Source organism: Nyctereutes procyonoides, unplaced genomic scaffold, assembly GCF_905146905.1.
Source record: "Nyctereutes procyonoides isolate TBG_1078 unplaced genomic scaffold, NYPRO_anot_genome, whole genome shotgun sequence".
Taxonomy (NCBI): domain Eukaryota; kingdom Metazoa; phylum Chordata; class Mammalia; order Carnivora; family Canidae; genus Nyctereutes; species Nyctereutes procyonoides.
In genome coordinates, this window is record NW_026575133.1 from 39,288,045 (window position 1) to 39,294,737 (window position 6,693).

General features: G+C 49.3%; 1 pseudogene; it reads left to right on the forward strand.

Moving 5' to 3' along the window:
* The first annotated feature begins 1,403 nt into the window (after nucleotides 1–1,403).
* Nucleotides 1,404–3,011, forward strand: LOC129523174 (splicing factor 3A subunit 3-like; annotated as a pseudogene).
* The last annotated feature ends 3,682 nt before the right edge of the window (nucleotides 3,012–6,693 follow it).

The window sequence follows — 6,693 nt, forward strand, 5'->3', positions numbered from 1 at the left end:
CTTGGCCTGCAGGATCACTAGTGGTTTTCTGACCTTACGAAACCTTCGACAGCAGGAAAGCAGACTATCCCTGTTGAAAATCTGACTTGGAGAAGGTGATTCATGTGCATGATTTTGTATGTGAGCTCTTGCCCATTTATTAAAATAGCTTCTCTGACCTCCTCTCCTACCTGCTCCCCTCTGCTCAGATAACAACCTAGGTCCTCAGATGAGGGTTTGGTTTTTGTTGCCTTCTTTGCGACGACTCATGAAAAACCATGGTATCGCACCCGAATCCACCTATATTTTCCCTCCAGAATTTTAATATTATACATTTTCTCTTAGGCCAGAATTCTGAAAACAAATTCTTTAGATTTTCCTTTTTTCTGGTTCTCATGGGAACACATGCTGCTCCGTCACTATCACAGGACCCACGTTGGAGATCCTGGGTGAATGTGACAAGTGTCGCTCCCATTTTCATTCGGCACCATGGTAAAGCAGGGGATGATATTGTGCAGGGTCAGGTGACAGTTACCCACATCTGTCACCCTGCCAGTAGCTCTCCATGACTGGAATTCCTAAAGCCCAGAACCAAATCTCTACATCATGACCAAGCAACAGCAGGATGAAATCAACAGTAAATACATCATTAAAGCGATGGGACTACAAAGGGAAATGACAATGAAAACAAGCGGGTCTCCAGAGGGAAGAGGTGGAGAGAGAAACGAAACCACACACAAAGGGTCAGACCCACTCATTTCAGAGATGAGAGGCTCACAGCCAAAATATCAAAGCCATAAGATAAAGGTAAAATTGGAAAGCTATGAACGAGGCGAGAACCCAAAAACTGCTTCCAACGCTTCACTATAAACAAAATAAAATGCTAAACTAGAAGCTTAAGGAGCAGACCTGTTAAAATAAAGAAATTAAATTCAAACTTTGCAAAAGGAAAAGCCAGAAGTGGAGCAATCCTCCCTGGCTATGCCTCTTCCCAGGACCGAGCTCTGCAAATAGTTTGGGGTTCCCCCTGGTGCCTGGGCATCAGCACAGTCAGCCACCCCAAAACAACCCTACAGACAGGACTTGGAGGGGGCCTGACTTTATTTTTTTTAAGATTTTATTTATTTACTTGAGAAAGAAAGAGAAAGAACATGAGCAAGGGGAGGGGCAGAGGGAGAGGGAGAAGCAGGCTCCCTGCTGAGCAGGGAGCCCGATGTGGGGCTCTATCCCAGGACCCTCAGATAATGACCTGAGCCGAAGGCAGACCTTTAACCAACTGAGCCACCCAGGCATCCCTGGCCTGCTTTAAAAAAAAAAAAATCATAGGGTTGTCAAACTGTGTGTCCATCAAACAGACAATTCCCCAAACACTATTTAAAATTTAAAATCTGGCGTCAAGGGCCCGAACCCGCGGCGGAGGAAACATGGAGACGATCCTGGAGCAGCAGCGGCGGTACCATGAGGAGAAGGAGCGGCTCATGGATGTCATGGCCAAAGAGATGCTCACTAAGAAGTCCACGCTCCAGGACCAGATCAATTCCGACCACCGCACACGGGCCATGCAGGATAGGTATATGGAAGTGAGTGGGAACCTGCGGGATTTGTATGATGATAAGGATAGGTTACGAAAGGAGGAACTCAATGCCATTTCAGGACCCAATGAATTTGCTGAATTTTATAATAGACTCAAGCAAATAAAAGAATTCCATCGGAAACACCCAAATGAGATCTGTGTGTCAATGTCAGTGGAATTTGAGGAGCTTCTGAAAGCTCAAGAGAATCCAAGTGAAGAGGCACAAAACTTGGTGGAGTTCACAGATGAAGAGGGATATGGTTGTTACCTCGACCTCCATGACTGTTACCTCAAATACATTAATCTCAAGGCTTCGGAGAAACTGGATTATATTACCTATCTGTCCATCTTCGACCAGTTATTTGACATTCCTAAAGAGAGGAAAAATGCTGAATATAAGAGATACCTGGAGATGCTGCTTGAGTTCCTTCAAGATTACACAGATCGAGTCAAGCCCCTCCAAGATCAGAACGAACTTTTTGGGAAGATTCAGAATGAATTTGAGAAGAAGTGGGAGAATGGTACCTTTCCTGGATGGCCGAAAGAGACAAGCAGTGCCCTGACCCATGCTGGAGCCCATCTTGACCTGTCTGCATTCTCTTCTTGGGAGGAGTTGGCCTCCCTGGGTCTGGACAGATTGAAATCTGCACTCTTAGCTCTAGGCTTGAAGTGTGGTGGGACCCTAGAAGAGTGAGCCCCGAGGCTCTTCAGCACCAAAGGAAAGTCCCTGGAGTCACTTGACACCTCCCTGTTTGCCAAAAATCCCAAGTCAAAAGGCACCGAGCGAGACACTGAGAGGAACAAAGACATTGCCTTCCTAGAAGCCCAGATCTATGAATATGTAGAGATTCTTGGGGAACAGCGGCATCTCACACATGAAAATGTACAACGCAAGCAGGCGAGGACAGGGGAGGAACGAGAAGAAGAAGCGGAAGAGCAGATCAGTGAGAGTGAAAGTGAAGATGAGGAGAATGAGATCATTTACAACCCCAAAAACCTGCCCCTCGGCTGGGATGGCAAACCTATTCCTTACTGGCTGTACAAGCTTCATGGTCTAAACATCAACTATAACTGTGAGATATGTGGAAATTACACGAAACGAGGTCCCAAGTCCTTCCAGCGGCACTTTGCTGAGTGGCGTCATGCCCACGGCATGAGGTGTTTGGGCATTCCAAACACTGCCCACTTCGCTAATGTGACACAGATCGAAGATGCTGTCTCCTTGTGGGCCAAGCTGAAACTGCAGAAGGCATCAGAGCGATGGCAGCCTGACACCGAGGAAGAATATGAAGACTCCAGCGGGAACGTGGTGAATAAGAAGACCTATGAGGACCTGAAGAGACAAGGACTATCTAGTGTTCAGGGATGTAGCTCAGCTTCTGGGCTTGCCCAGGCTTACCTGAAGTCTCCTTTTTCTATTTCTCCCAACCAAATGCTCCTTAAAGACTCTCCTACTTAGTCTTAAGGTCTAGCGTGCGTCTTGTGAAAACCAAGGCATGCTGGCAGGTTGCAGGGCTGAGATGTGTTTTATCTTTGTTTTATATTAAAAGATTCTGTCAGAAAATTAAAAAAAAAATTTAAAATCTATCCATAAGGGGTAACATCGGAGACGTGCAAAGAAGCACCCAGGCCCGTTGGTATCCGCCCATCTGAAAACAAATCTGACAGTGGGAAGGCTGGGCCTGCAGTGGGTGCTTAGGGAAAGCAGTCTGAGGAACAGAAGTCCCCGATGGAGCCAGTCCCCTTACTGCAGCGGGAACATGCGATGATCATCCTTCTCCCGTCATCACGACGAACCCACCCACCCGCTGGAGAGTTTCCTACCTACAGATCCCATTTCACGCAAATCAGACTTGAGGTCTTGTTTGGTGGGACCGGGTTCTTCTCTCAGGGACTCTCCACACCCTTTCCCCCGACCCCCAAATTCCCCAGGCAGCCAGGCTCTAGCTCGCCAAATGACTCCTGCCCTGTGACCATGGAAGGCAAAGGCTGGGGAGCCCCTGATGCCTTGCACTTGGCCTAAGTGATGTGTGGGCTGATCTTGGGTGGCTTTGGCATCATGGCCCCACCTCCGGTGGCATGGAGGTGGCTTGGTGAGCAAACGGCCAGGGGAAAACCCCCGGTTCTCTACCCTCAGACACCATACAGAATTCACACGGGGTTCTCCTGCCCTTCCCTAGAGGAGCTACTGGGTGGTGGGGGCTATGGTCCTCCTGGAAGGACCACCTCCCTACTCTCTACTCTCTCTTGGATAAAAGTGGAGGGAGGGTGGTGGGGACGCTGAAGAATGACCCCCTCTTCCTCCCCTGTGGGCAGGGGCCACTTCCTCTCCACACCCCTGCTGTGCCCACCACATTGGGGGAGCAAGGTCTGCAGGCAGAGCCAAGGGGAGAGGCCAGCCTCTCACCACACAGTCGCCAAAGTAATGTCATCCCATGAGGCGTTTTGTTGTCCTTCTGGCAACGCCCATGAGCCACATGTGTCTCAAGGTCAACATTGTGCAATGTCTTCATGGTTTGCATGTTGAGGAGCACAGAGAGGCCAGCCATATGCAAACACATCCCCATGGGCTCTCAGGACTCACCCCCTTGCTCATGGACCAGGCTGCACAACCTAAGCCTTTTGTACCTGTGGTTCCCTGGCACATGGTTCCACTTCCTTGTGGAAGTGGCTTCTTCTTGCCATTTTCATCTCAGGGCCCCTGTCCCTCCTCCATGAGCATCTCACCTGAGGCAGCATCACCTGTGCTGCATCCGCCTAATGTCCTCGGTGGTGCTCCTTGTGCTACCACTAGCTTTTGCTCACTCGTTTAGTCACGATTACCTGCCTTCTCTGGCCAGAATGCAAGCTGCACAAATCAGAGACCTCCAGAGTCCCAGTCTCGGCATCTCCAGTGCCTGCAACATTGCCTGGTGCACAGAGGCTGCCGCCCGGCATTTGCTAAATGAAGGAATGGTTTTGAACCCTTTGAGGACTGGGGCTCAAAACCCACACGAGATCATGATTTCACGGCAGGCAGGCAGGCATGGGCAAGAAGAGAAGCTCTGTGGGATGTGAGCACCTGTGTGAGCGGAGCGAGGGGCAATTTCTTTCCACATTCTGTTGGCTGAACCCCCCCCATGCTCGTCTGGAGTCTGGGCTGTAATAGCTGCAGGGGTTCAAACAGGGACACAGGGTGACGTAGGTGCTCAGGCCCAAGCTCAGGGCTGTCGGACAACATTGCGCTGTAGAGGCTCCATCAGGAACCCTACAGCGACGCCGTTACTGATTTGGAGAATATTTGCAATCTGCTTTCAGGACACATTGGAATCGTGACTGAATACATTGATAAAAGGGCCGCTTAAAAAAATTCATGGCAAATCCTGGGATTAGGATATATATTCATGGAACTCTCCCTAATTCTCGCTGGGCTGGCTGTGTGGTGAAAGACGTGTATTCAGCGTGGCAACCACAAGGAGTCTTTGGGAGACCTAATCCCTCAACAACAAAGGGCTCCGCTGGTGAGCGGTGTTGGGGGGAAGAGCAGGGATGATTTCCTTGTCAACGTGAACAAAAGACAAAAGACCTTTATAGTAACTCTCAGTTGGGCAAAAACATATCTCAACTTCCTGCGTTCATTTCTCGCATTTTCCTATGAAGCAGGATTTTAGTACATGAGAGATATGTCCCCAAATGAAAAAAAAAAGTCCAGTTTTTTATTTCAATAAGGCAGGACAGTGCAGAGCATTTTTCTGAGGATGAAGGCTTACTAGGATTTGGCATCAACCGCTCGACGTTCAGGACTGCTTGGGAACCAGCTTTTCGGGTCCCAGGTGAGGCTTGCGAGGGGCTCACTGCCCAAGCCCCCGGGCCACACATCTCCCTCCCAGGCGCGAAGGCCGGGGGCCACCCTTCTGCTCGAGCTTAGAATCCTTCTCAAGGTCACATACTTGCAGGTCGACACGTTTCCAGCCTCTCCTCCCTGCTTTGTGATTTGGTTTCAGTGGCCCAAATGCTTCCCCAAAAACTTGTCCATGGGGCCCTCGGTCTTTGATTGACAGGGAAGCCAGGGAGGGAGACTCGGGTTTTAAACGATGATATTCTGAGATTTCCGCAGTGGTGAGCACCCTCTGCGCGGCCATCTGTTCAGTCTGAGCTCCTGCTCTTTTTTTTTTTTTTTAATTTTTTTCTCCTAGCCAAGGTGAACTTGCCAAGTGCAAAGATGAGCTCTTAAAATATCTCTCAATGGACATGTGACCTCTAGGGCATCTGTGGCCGTGGCTATCCTGACGCCCCTGCATTTCCATCCCGGGAAGGGGCAGCCATACAACGTGGGGACCTAGTGAAGTTTTTTTTTTTTTAAACTCATGCATGTATGTTGGAGAATATCTGGCAAATAAAATGAGTCTTAATAATCACATTAGCCAGAGAAGGTCTTTCACGTATTTGGATGCACCATTTCAGGTGCATGCATGTTTACTCTTTCCAGAATGGAATGCCCTTCCCTGTCCTCATGGATTGGTCCTTCTGAAGTCAGCTTCATCGGAAACGAATATAGCTACCCCCACTTTCAATCGATTAGGGTTCATGGAGTATGGCTTGCTTCCTCTTCCACCCTTTTACTTTTAACCTGAGTTTTTATATTTAAAGCGGGGTTCTTGTCCACAGCCCAGAGTTGAGTCTACGTTGCGTCCTGACCGACTTTATTGCTATATTTAGACCATTTACATTCCAAGTGATTATTGATACGGTTAGATCCCTATCTGCCGCATGGACAACTATTTCCTACTTGGCTGTTTTTCTTTCTTTCCCTCCCTTTTGTCTCCAGTTCTGACCTTGGGCTTCCCTAAGCACACCTGCTCAGAGGGAGAATGTGTCCTGTCTCTGGGTCCTGTCATCCACTGTTCTGTCCCGGGAGGCACGGGGAGGGCGGAGCTGTGGGTGTGGGGAGAGGCATTCTGTGACTCTAGGATTAAATCTCAGTCTCTGCGTGGGCCCATGACCTTCCCAAGTGCCACTCCCCTGGACTCCCCACCACTGTCCCTCACCCCCTTCCCCAGCTGGAGTATCCTCAGTTTATTTCCCTGAAGCCCCGAGCCCTCCTGACTGTGTTCTTTCCCCCTCAGACATGAGACAAGAAAGTTAAGAGCGCTCTCATGAGA